At 45.3% G+C, this 13,525-nt stretch overlaps 1 pseudogene; it reads left to right on the top strand.

The window, feature by feature from the left end:
* The first annotated feature begins 981 nt into the window (after positions 1–981).
* LOC147666503 (uncharacterized) lies at positions 982–2,293 on the top strand (annotated as a pseudogene).
* Positions 2,294–13,525: the final 11,232 nt, after the last annotated feature.

The following is a 13,525-nucleotide window of genomic DNA, read 5'->3' on the forward strand; positions in this document are numbered from 1 at the left end:
GCTTCCATAATTACTCATATTGTTTGTTGTTATATTTAGAATATTTTTAGAGTAAACTTAAATGAGGATTGTGTAAAAATAAAAGCAAGGCTCGTGTAGGGGGAAGTCTTAATCCGTGTTGTGTACATTGTCGTAGGATAAACTGTATTTTGCAGAGGAGCTATAATCGATGATAATCCTGTTTATTCACCCTTTGATGTGTGCAAAAATGTTTCCAATCTTTCTTCAGCATAGATTACTACTAAGACACAGGTATTTTATATGGATTATTTCAAGTGATTTGTATTTAGTTTGTCTCATGAAACACTTATTCAATTTTTATGTCAATCTAACAGGTCACAAAAGAGCAGTCCTAGAGGAAACCGATAAAGAACTTGGTGTATAATTCATTCAGAAGTTTGGACACCTTCTTGTTGTGATCCAAGAAGCTTCTTCCCAGGCACCAGGTGATGAAAACTAATTTGGTGCATTTTAAGTTAAAAAAACGTGAACTAAGACTTGGATACCTTAACCCATTACAGATTGCCCATCAGTGTGATTACTGTAAAGAGGAATTCCAGAACAAATATTACTTTGTGTACGCCCGGTCTTACACCTGCTAGGCAATCAATATCCACCAAATATGTAACGTCATCATTAAAGAGAACTTTTAGTCCTCAAAAGTCACACGAGAGACATGCCACGCAAATGTACTGAACATAACACAGCACGTGTAAAGGAAACACGGAGCATCAGAAGAACCATACAGGAGCCAGACCACACTAAAGTACTGAAGCTGGCTACAGGGAATTAGGAATATCAGAAGAGTAACACAGGAGAGACTACGCAGATGCTCTGAATTTGACAAAATCTTCCATGCTAACAGCTTGAACGAGTCAGTAGAGTGACATACCGCAGCAACTCAAACTTAGTAACACTACTCCTAGGAGATTTCACACCAATTTAGTCCAAACAATAAATATATGTTAGGAAACTTTACAAATGAGTCCTGAAAAGAAACACAGTGAGAAAAGGCCAAATAAATGTACTCTGTGCAACAAAACCTTTTCCTTTAAATTAGGTCTTGTGAGACACCAGTTAATTCACTCTGGGGAGAAGCCATACAAATGCACTACATGTGAGAAAGCGTTTAATAGAAGTGAATCTCTAAGGCAACATGAAGCAAGTCACTCAGGGCTAAGATCCTACATATGTTCAAAATGTGGCAAAACCTTCATTTCAAAACAACATCTCTCACAACATGAAAAATACCATTCCAAGGTTAAAATCACATCAATGTTCTGAATGCGACAAAGCTTTCTTTTTCAGGAAATCTTTATTGAACCATCACAGAGTCCATACCGGGAAGAGACCACATAAATGTACTGAATTTAACAAGTCTTTTGCTGTAAAAGGAACCTTCATGCGCCATCAGAAAGTCCACACTTGGGAAAAACGCTACAAATGTACTGAGTGTGACAAAGCTTTCCATGTAAATGATCTTCTACAGAGACACCAAGCACACCACACAGGGTTAAGACCACACAAATGTACTGAGTGTGAGAAGGCTTCTCTTACAAAACACCAACTCTGGCAGCATCACAACACCCACACTGGGGAAAAACTTTATAAATGTGCTGAGTGCAGCAAAGCCTTCAGTACAAAATCCATTCTTAAGTGTCACCGAGCACGCCACACAGGATTAAGGCCATTTAAAGGCTCGCAGTGTGACAAAGCCTTCAGTGAGAAAGGACAACTAACGTGGCACCAGATAATTCATAGTGACGAGAAATCCTATAAATGCACAGAGTGTGACAAGACTTTCTTTAGAAAGCAACAGCTAATAGTACACTGCAGAAAACACACTGGGGAAAAACCATATGAGTGTATGCAATGCGAAGACAAGGCTTATAGATCACAGGGACAACTAGCACGACACCAGAAATTACACTCTGGGGTAAAACCACATAAATGCTCAGAATGTGAAAAGGCTTTCATTGATAAAGCATATCTATTGATACACCAGAGAATCCATACTGGTGAGAAACCATACAAGTGTTCTGAGTGTGACAAAGCTTTTATTAAAAACAGAGCATTAATAGAGCATAAGAGAACCCATAGCGGTGAGAAGCCATATCCATGTACTGAATGCAACAAGGCTTTCACTACTAAGTCCCATCTAAAAATACACCATCGATGCCACACAGGGGTAAACCCATAGAAATGTACTGAGTGCAAGAAGGCTTTCAGTACCAGTGGCTACTTAAACCTGCAAAAGAAAATCCACACTCGTGAGATTGGAGAGAAGAGATAATTGAATTTTTTTTGTTTTTTGTTGCAGAACCAGTGTTGTATCTGTAGCGATTGCGGTGCCCGGGGGTCGAGGGATGGTACTACTATCGAGATCCCGAAGATGGTATGCGTGTGGGGACGTTTGTAGAAGAGGTAGAGTGAACTACATTGACCAGCATTCCAAGGGGCAAGCAGGAAGAGCCATGAGACCTAAGGCATATTAGCCCCTCCCATCCTCACGGACGGTGCTTGTCAATTTTGTTTGTAGAGAAGATCGGAGTGGCGGAAGGTGTTCCCCGCCGGATTCCAGCGAGAAGCTAGAAGATTCCTGGAGTTGAGAAGCCGTGATTCACCTAGCGTTTGGAACATACAGCGCTCTTCGGATAAATACTCGAGAGACGAAAGCGGGCTCGCTTTCGTTTGCTGCTTTATTGTTTGATCGTCCCTAGCTAGACAGATTAGGGCAGTTTTGGGACGTATCGCTTGTTCATTCACCTCGTATTAGGGAGCGTTCTGCTTGAAGACGCGCTGCGCTAATTTTCCTTGTACGTTCTCTCCAGAGAGGGTTTCTGGGAGACGTAGTCTCAGAACTGTTTTTGGTTTGTTTTGTTTCAACGGACAATCCCTGCCACAAGAGACAGAGACATTATTCCCTTGATGTTCCTTGTTGGTTCCCTGTACTCAACTTGTGGCTGAACTCTGAGAGCGGGTTGTGTCATTAACAACCGTTATTTTCCATATCCTTTTTGACTACTGCATGCCACAGTCCTGAACTCTTGACAGAACGAGTCATAGACCTTGCAGGCTTGCTGTGGCGCCTTTTCTTCACTGCCTGGGTTTTGTATGATTCCGGTGAGTGAGGTGCCTACGAGTTGATTTAGATACTGTCTGAGACACATGAAGTGTAGTGTTGATTGTGTTCATTACTCTTCCCTAATCAGGTGGGTCCTCTCCTGCTGTCCTACGCATCTTGGTGACCAGACTCCCGGGGGATCCCAAGGAATCATCGCTACCCATTTATTATTTTATCCACTTCCCCTTTCCCGGCTAGGTACGTGTGCGCACAGTGTGTTTCGCTTCCACTGTGGGTTCCGTGTCTGGTGGGGGGAGGAGAGCTTAGCATCCGAAGTCGTTTCTGCCGGACACCCTGAGCTAAGGTTAGTGGCGTGTGTGAGCCTGCGCTGCTGCCAATCCATGACAGATTGACAAGCCCAAGTTGACACACCGGCCCGAACGATGAATGTTGAGGCAGTCTTGGCCTCCCTGGTGGAAGGCATGGCCTCCTTACAACAGGAAGTAGCCACTTCCAGAGCTGAAAATCAAACCCTGTTTAAAGAAGTGGGTACCTTAAGAAGGGAAGTCGCAGGACTAGTCCAGAAAGGAACAGGAGGGAGTCCTTATATTAAACCTGCTACATTACCTCCCCCTGGCGCTAAAAAACCTATGGAAGTGGAAGGGGGTGGGTTCTCTGTTCCCCCTCAAATAGCCACCTCTAGTGCCCCCTCGGCTGAAGCCGCTCATACCGTTCATGTGGTGCAGACCGTAGGCGTTCCTTTAGCTTCCCCTGAACGCTTTTACGGAGACCCCCGTAAGTTTGAAACATTCCTGAATCAATGTAGGTTACATTTTTTATGTAAGCCCGGGGTATTTCAAGACGATTCTGCAAAGACAGCTTTTATGATGTCTTATATGGGGGGTAATGCTGCTAGCTGGAACATCCCATTGCTGGAGAAGAACGACCCAGTGTTGCACGATTTTTCTGCTTTTTGTGTTGAGTTGCGCAAACTTTTTGATCGCAAATCCCATATGTTGACCCTGGATAGGGAACTACTCACCATACGTCAAGGTTCTCAGGACTTGTTGTCTTATATCACCTCATTCAACAGGTTGGTGGTAGAGACCGATTGGCCCCCTGCAAAACGCATCTCATTATTTTATCAAGGCCTTCGTGGGGAATTAAAGGACGTCCTTGCACAAGTGGTACAGTTACCCGACACCTGTGAAGAATTCATTGATTTGACAGTCCAGTTGGATCACAGGCTCCTAGAGAGAAGAGGGGATAGATCACGAGGAGACAATCGCCCGTTCTACCCTCGCTTAAGGGGTCCTATTGAAGAACGTTCCAAACCCTCCGAAGGTCCTGAACCCATGCAAATCGGTGGTATCCATGGACCGCTGACACAGGAAGAGAAGGAGAAAAGACGGCGTTTGAAGCAATGTCTCTATTGCGGGAAAGGGGGTCACTTCATTAAGGACTGTAGAGCCCGGAATACCGTTCCAGCCAGAAACCCCGTCCCAAGGATACAAGCCCTAGTACAGTCCGATCAACCGACGGAAAACTGAAGAACCCAAACCAGGAAGAGGTCTCTGTCTTGGGTTGTTTGCCGCAAATGATCTCCCCATGTCTTGCAAACACATTGCATCCTGCAGTGGCGCATATGAACCTTCAAATCATCCTCTGGGTCACCCCTCAGAAATCATTGAATATAGATGCCTTAGTAGATTCAGGAGCCACCGGAAACTACATTGATCAGGAATTCGCCATGAAGATCGGGATTGCCTGTGAGAAAAAAAAAAAACCGGAGTTGGTGAAAGCCGTGGATGGAACTGTTTTATCGTCGGGTCCAGTGGTCTACCACACCTGTCCCATGCTGATGCAAACCGGAAACAATCATCAGGAATACATCCAGTTTGATCTCATTGATTCCCCCCAGTTTCGGCTCATCCTGGGAATGCCCTGGTTAACCCTACATGATCCAAAGGTCTGTTGGGCAGCACGCACTATCACCTTGTCATCCGAATATTGTCAGGAACATTGTACTCAGGTTTCTTCGGTTCCCTGCACTACCGAACTCTCGTCTTCTCTTTGTCTGGCGGCTGCATGTCCTCTCGAGCGATACTGTTGTGCCACGATTCTTCCCTTGGAGTATCAGTCGTTCTCCCCAGTGTTTGACAAACAACAGGCTACCCATCTGCCGCCACACAGGGTATATGACTGCAGAATCGACCTCATACCAGGAGCAGATATTCCATGTAGTAGGGTCTATGCCATGACCGAGAAGGAGACAGAATATCTGAAGACATACATTGAAGAGAATTTAGCATCGGGATTCATCAGGCACTCATCATCTCCTGCCTCATCCCCTATGTTTTTTATTCCCAAGAAGGATTGCGCAGAATTAAGGCTCTGTATAGACTACCGAGCCATTAACCGTGTGACCATCAAAAACCGGTACCCTCTCCCCTTGATACCAGTGCTCATGGACCAACTCAAAGGAGCCAGATACTTCACCAAACTCGATCTGCGTGGAGCCCATCATCTGGTGCGTGTCAAAAAAGGGGATGAGTGGAAGACAGCGTTTCGAACGAAGCTGGGCCTGTTCGAATATAGGGTAATGCCCTTTGGGCTGTGCAATGCCCCCGCCGCATTTCAGTTTTTCATGGACGAGGTTCTGCGGGGTTGTCTGGAAACCTATTGCATAGTCTACATCGATGACATCCTGGTGTATTCCTCCACTCTTTCAGAACATGTCATGCATGTGAAGTCTGTGCTAGACCGATTACAACATAACTCTCTATACGCCAAGTTGGAGAAATGCTTGTTCCACGTCCAGGAAGTGTCCTTCCTTGGGTACATCATCAACGAGAAGGGCTTTCAAATGGACTCGAGTAAAGTAGAGGCGATACTCAATTGGACTACACCTAAAACCGTGAAAGCTGTACAAAGCTTTCTCGGTTTCGCAAACTACTATCGTAGGTTCATCAAGGACTTCTCCAAGATCATACATCCGATTTCTTGTTTGTTACGAAAAAATATGCCTTTTGTGTGGAGTAAGGATGCGGATGCGTCTTTTCAATACCTGAAGAAGCAGTTTACTCAAGCTCCTATTCTTCGTCACCCTGACTCGCAACTACCGTTTATACTGGAGACCGACGCTTCACAATATGCTGTGGGTGGAGTGCTTTCCCAAAGACACCCTAGTACAGGTCAAGTACACCCAGTTGCCTTCTTCTCCAAGAAGCTCACGCCCTGTGAGGTGAACTATGCCATAACAGACAAAGAACTTTTAGCCATCAAAAGGGCATGTGAGGAATGGCGTCATTATCTACTAGGCGCGGTACATACAGTTGAGATCTATACTGATCACCGGAATTTGTTATTCTTGAAGACAGCTAAGGCCCTCACTCCCAGACAGTTACGGTGGTCTCTGTTTTTCTCTGACTATGACTTCATTATCAAATACAAACCCGGACCCCAAAATGGGAAGGCAGATGCTCTGTCACGTTTGGAGGATGGAGAACAGAGAAAGACCGAAGACATAGAAACACCTTTGATCCTTCAGGAAACAACTGCAAGCGTGGGATCTGTCGCTCTCCTGTCGTCAAACAACTTTCTTGAGGACGTGAAAGTAGCCCTTGCAGATATGAACGTACTTGAATGGATACAAGAGGATCCGGAGCATCGCACGGAAAAGGATGATCTCGCCTACCAGGATACTGCGCTGTTTATCCCCACCGATGCCCTAAGACAACGAGTATTGGTTTGGTCTCATTATTCGGTTCTGGGGGGACACATGGGAATGTACAAAACCATTGCTATTGTGGAACGTTCCTTCTGGTGGCCCCAACTAAGAGAGGAAGTCCGGTCTTATGTGAGGAATTGTGCCATCTGTACGCAAGGAAAAGCTGTGCATGCTCGACCGGTGGGACTGCTGAGACCCTTGCCCATACCTCCCCAACCTTGGCACACTCTCTCCATGGATTTTATCGTTGAGATGCCCCCTTGTGATGGAATGACAGTGATATTAGTTGTCGTCGATCACTTGACGAAGATGGGCCATTTCATACCTCTGGAGGATGTCCCCACATCTGCGGAATTAGCAAAAGTGTTTCTTCAACATATAGTCAGGGCCCACGGTCTTCCTTGTGTATTGATCACCGACAGGGGTTCTCAGTTCACTTCTCGATTCTGGAAAGCGTTATGTACCACCTTGAACATCGATGCCCGTCTATCCTCCAGCTACCACCCTCAGACGGATGGAAAGACGGAGCGCCTGAACCAGACCCTGGAGCAATATCTTCGTTGTTTCTCTCTGAGGAATGATATGGACTGGACTGTGTTACTTTGGATGGCCGAATTCGCATACAACAATGCCGTGCACTCAACACTGGGTTGTTCGCCTTTTTTTTGCCTCCATGGGTACCATCCCAACATCCTTCCCTTTGAGTGGCCTGTCCATTCCCCTGTTCCTAGCATCCACGAACACCACGCCCATCTCAGAGCGGTGTTATTGGACGCACGAAACAGCCTGGCCGATGCCCAGTCCGCGCAGAAACGCTTCGCTGACAGGAAAAGGAGGGTCGAACCGACATATGGGGTAGGGGACAAGGTGTGGCTCTCCACCAAGAATCTCCACATTAAAGGGAATACCAAATTGACACCCAAATACGTGGGCCCCTACAGTATAGTTGAAGTGATCAACCCTGTTGCTGTGAAACTCCTGCTCCCGGTGGGTTGGAAGATACATCCAGTGTTCCATGTCTCCCTCCTGGTTCCTTGCCCCCCCAGTATGAGACTCCCGGTAGCTCCACTTCCTATTGATGTGGATGGTCAGGAGGAATTTGAAGTGCAGTCCATCCTAGATTCCCGTATGGTGAGGGGCAGAATCCAGTATTTGGTGGAGTGGAAGGGATATGGCCCGGAAGATCGATCCTGGGAACCCCTGGGGAATTTGCACTGTCCGGAGCTTGTTGACCGATTCCATGCCCTGCATCCGGGCAAGCCAGGTCGACCGCCGAGTCGGCAGTCCTCGAGAGGGGGTTCTGTAGCGATTGCGGTGCCCGGGGGTCGAGGGATGGTACTACTATCGAGATCCCGAAGATGGTATGCGTGTGGGGACGTTTGTAGAAGAGGTAGAGTGAACTACATTGACCAGCATTCCAAGGGGCAAGCAGGAAGAGCCATGAGACCTAAGGCATATTAGCCCCTCCCATCCTCACGGACGGTGCTTGTCAATTTTGTTTGTAGAGAAGATCGGAGTGGCGGAAGGTGTTCCCCGCCGGATTCCAGCGAGAAGCTAGAAGATTTCTGGAGTTGAGAAGCCGTGATTCACCCAGCGTTTGGAACATACAGCGCTCTTCGGATAAGTACTCGAGAGACGAAAGCGGGCTCGCTTTCGTTTGCTGCTTTATTGTTTGATCGTCCCTAGCTAGACAGATTAGGGCAGTTTTGGGACGTATCGCTTGTTCATTCACCTCGTATTAGGGAGCGTTCTGCTTGAAGACGCGCTGCGCTAATATTCCTTGTACGTTCTCTCCAGAGAGGGTTTCTGGGAGACGTAGTCTCAGAACTGTTTTTGTTTTGTTTTGTTTCAACGGACAATCCCTGCCACAAGAGACAGAGACATTATTCCCTTGATGTTCCTTGTTGGTTCCCTGTACTCAACTTGTGGCTGAACTCTGAGAGCGGGTTGTGTCATTAACAACCGTTATTTTCCATATCCTTTTTGACTACTGCATGCCACAGTCCTGAACTCTTGACAGAACGAGTCATAGACCTTGCAGGCTTGCTGTGGCGCCTTTTCTTCACTGCCTGGGTTTTGTATGATTCCGGTGAGTGAGGTGCCTACGAGTTGATTTAGATACTAACTGAGACACATGAAGTGTAGTGTTGATTGTGTTCATTACTCTTCCCTAATCAGGTGGGTCCTCTCCTGCTGTCCTACGCATCTTGGTGACCAGACTCCCGGGGGATCCCAAGGAATCATCGCTACCCATTTATTATTTTATCCACTTCCCCTTTCCCGGCTAGGTATGTGTGCGCACAGTGTGTTTCGCTTCCACTGTGGGTTCCGTGTCTGGTGGGGGGAGGAGAGCTTAGCATCCGAAGTCGTTTCTGCCGGACACCCTGAGCTAAGGTTAGTGGCGTGTGTGAGCCTGCGCTGCTGCCAATCCATGACAGTATCGCTCTTGTTAAAAACTGTTTAATTGGAATCCTCATTGATTTACTGGTGCAGCAACATACTGTAGCACTCAGATCAGCTCGGAGTGAACTGCCGAGAATTAGCATATGTACATGACATCAAGTCCTATATCTCATGGAGATGACTTGCAGCTGCTGTGAGGGATGCATCTTGGAAATTATGTCCAAGACTGACAGCAGTCTTGGACATAATTTCGACTCCTCACAGAACAGTGATCCTGCCATAAGGGGTGATCCATCCTGTATTATTTTAGGCACACATGGTTTAATCGTGTTTCCGCTGATGTAATGGGTGGCACCCTTGATATATTTGAATCAAGCTTGGCCTAATCGTTGCATTTCCTTTGATAATTACAGTAATGCTGACATCTTTGCTGCGGCATTAATCCATAATCGGTGTTGATAGTCCAACCACAGCTGTTATAAACGAAAAACTGAAAACTAAAAACTGTAAGATAACCCTGTGTATTGGACAAAAGATGACCTGGAAATTTCCTCTACAACACATGGATCCTATGATCTCAGGTTGCTTTGGGATTAATGTTCTGTCCTGTCGCTGCATGGGTACAAAAATGTGCCAAACATTGAGACATACTAGAGTTGGCAAGGTGTGAAATGCTAATTGTAAATCCTTGGATTAATCAGAATATCTGTTCAAGGATGGCTCATCGCTTCCACTATCGAAGGGTGTCCACCCTAAGTTTCGCTGCTGAGGTTTTGCGCAAGGATGGGCAGCAATAAGAAGACTTCTAACATTTTTACCAGTTTTTCCTTCTGCTGGAGCAAACCCTATTGACAGCCTCACAACAGCACCCAGAGCTTGAAACTGTACACTGACTGAGGATGCTAAAGAGCGGGTGTTATATTCTGACTGTGGCATTAGATTATCTTCTCTTCTTTTTTACAGTCTTGCAGTAGTAATCTTTCATCCGAACAATTTCATTACCATTCTTCATCAATACCAGTCTTGTAGTACAATTGTTACTAATACTTTCAAAGACGTCCTGCTTGCAGTGTTCATTTGTGTTTAAAAATATATTAGACACATGTAAGGACGTTTGTTCCCATTGTTACAAGCTTGTAAAAATGTACCAAAATTGAAGATACTGTGTAAAACAATATATTTGTCGTGATTGTTGCAAAACGTCCACTAAAAGTTATCATGTAATATATCAGTTAATGCACAATAGCTGCGTCTAGGTATTTATATTTTTTACATATTTTCATAGGGTCACAAAAATTGACCAGGTTGGAAAGCTGAGATTTGAATCCTGTTTTTTTAGTTACATATTGTGCTGTTAACCCCCTGGATATCTCCTTCTCTGTCCCTTTACCACCAAAGAACAATGCATTATGTGCAATTATTTTGTGGCCTCTATCAATACATTGTGCTCACTGCGTTCAGTAAATAAGTGCATTGTATGTTAATTCAGTGTGACTTGATTATGTACACAAAATCAGAATGTTCCTCTTGAACCATGTTTTTTATTCTTGCCTATACTTCTTCCTCCAACTCATGCTCTGTGGCTCGGTCCCTTATATGATTCCCAAACCCCATGTTCCTTGCTTTTATACTTTATTGGCCCGATTCTCCTTTCCCCTGAACCCGCTGACTCTACCCACTCCTCCTGTACTTTCCCCCAGCATTCACTGTCCTTTTTGTTATTGTCACTTTTGCATGAAAAATTATTTGTAGAGCCATGTGCGCTTCAACACCCCATCAGGGGTAACAAGCGCTATATAAATACAAACCTTTTTTCCGCTTCTATCCCCCTCCGCTATCCTTCAGAATCCAAATAACTGACTAACCTATCCACCACTTTAATTACTTTCATATTTCACTATATTAATTCAACACTAATCCCATAAGGGTCCCGGAGTAGCATGCTACTTGCCGTAAAAGCGCTACGACGCTTTGTCAGGGTAGTAAGCGTAATATAAATGCAATTACAATACAATACAATGTGTGTCCATTATCTTGGATCAGTACATATAAGAAATGGTGCCTGTGTAATTCCGTTTGTGCATGCACAAGCACTCATTCATGCATTAGTGGAGTGATGCTACCACTGGTCCACTAGTTTTGGTTCCATCATCAAGCCTTTTTTAGGTTGAGCCTATAGCTGCAGTGCGCATGCCCTACTCGCTTTGCGAGGCATGCAGTAATGGACTATGGAGTGGAAGCTCGGCCCACTCTCCGCCCATGTTTTTAATTGGCTTGTTTCATTTTCTTTCGTAAATGCTGCCATCTGATTGATTATGAGGATTGTTAGTCCCTCCTTATTATGACCATGTTGTCACTCTTACATGGGGGAAGAAACAATGCTACATGGGGGAAGAGAACAGGTATCAGTGACGCATAAGCGCGTACACGGTGACCAACATGCTACATACATTCATATAATAATCACCTTTCACGCAAACAGTCTTTCGTATGTGCACTCTCTTCACTGAGTTAAGTCTTGCAGGGTAATTAGTGCACGCAATCACTGCCTCTAGGGGCTCTCATACTATCCTTGTGCTTTCAAAGTAGTAGTTTCTCATTACAAGTCATTGCACACTGTAAAATAATAATATAATCATAACAGAAAATAACAGGAAAGGCCCTCAGCCCTTAACAGGAGCCGTGCACGCCAAACGAACATAACAAAAAAAGCAACAAAAGAGTATGCTAGATGTGCGTTCACAACACAGTAGCGCAGAGATTGTCCCAAAAAGAGAAAGGTCCAAAGGTCTCTGCTATTGCCAGACTGCTTTACTCTGTTTACATTTCTGATTACGGAAGTGTTAGTGCACACTTCTAAGCACACAACTTGTTTTTCTGAGCACTGGTCAAAATAAACGAGGGGCCCTGTTCACGATGCGGTTTGGGAATCTTCCAGACCGAATCGGTTTGAGAATGGTTTCTGACCGACTCGGATCAGGAGAGTCCTACCGAACCAGTACGATGCATCCGGATCTTTCCAGATACGATTTGGTTAGACTCACATTAACTTCAATGGGAGCATATTTTCCGACCGAATGCATAGGCTGCAATTGAAGAAAGGGGTGGTTGGGACAAAATTGGGCACCCTGTGGTGGATACCCCCTGGTGCCTGCCACACTATACATGCTGGTACGGGGGGACCCATGGGTACCCCCACAGGCCCTATTGGGAAGGCTCAGAGTGCAGGGGGGCCCGCTACAGGCCCCCAAAACCTGATTCCGTCTGCTGATTTGAGTCGGACGGCATAATTCAGAAAGGCTGTCCAAATCCAGCATCGTAGTCGGTCGTTCGGAAACGCTGCCCATACAGACTTATTATTCTTCTCCGTACGGCTCGGTCATTCCAAATGCCGTCCAAATGACTCTATGAGCACACAGTTTAAACACACAAGTCTCTGTGAGCACACTTCACTTAGCTGTTGGCCAGGGAGACCTTATTCTGCTATCTGTTCTGTCTGCCGCAGGAGGCTGCAAGGAGTGAAGCAGAGGAATTCCCTTTGGGCGTTTCCAGGAAAGGGAGCTGATCAGCACCAGACCCTGCAGGAAGGAAGCTGAGGAATTTCCTTGAGAGCATTGCCAGGAGTCAGCTGTTTGACAAGGAAGGAACCGAAACAAAGCTAAGTATCACCAGCTTGTCAGGGGGGCCTTTGGGCAGCAGTGGACAACAGTCTGCCACACTCACAGGTGGGGGTTGCCTAGCAACAGGAGGAAGCAGCCAGCAGGAATTGTTCCGGAGGTTACCTTTCAACAAACAAGCAGTGGTAACAACACCTCAATAGCCAAAACAAACATTGACGATGCTAAAACAATGTATTGGTAAACAATCATTGGCAATGCTTACAATATGTATGGCACTCATGGACTTCCTGTTTCTATTACCCACACATTGTAACCAAGACCACAGTAGACGTTGACAGATTGCACAGTAATGAGATAATGCGGATTCCCAACAATATGTATCATCATAAGGTGCTTAAAGTACATTTTCCCAATATCTTTATATAATGAATGAGTCGCTTCCCTGCGGCCTAAAGCCTTCAAGCTTAAATACGTAGTATGGAATTTTGAATCTAGATTTTGGGAGAAAATTCTACAGAAACAGGGATATTTCTCCTGATTTCATTATATCATTCCCAGATTTCTAGCAATACATATTTTTTTCCTTACTTACGTCAACTAATCAGATGTTACTTTTCGGAACATTCATCTTAATGTAATGTTTCAAAGTATATTTATAGAAAACACTTAGATTTCTTTGGAGTGAGAGCCAATAAGATTAAGTCATCG

The sequence above is a fragment of the Lissotriton vulgaris genome, unplaced genomic scaffold (assembly GCF_964263255.1).
Source record: "Lissotriton vulgaris unplaced genomic scaffold, aLisVul1.2 SCAFFOLD_5996, whole genome shotgun sequence".
In the NCBI taxonomy this organism is placed as follows: domain Eukaryota; kingdom Metazoa; phylum Chordata; class Amphibia; order Caudata; family Salamandridae; genus Lissotriton; species Lissotriton vulgaris.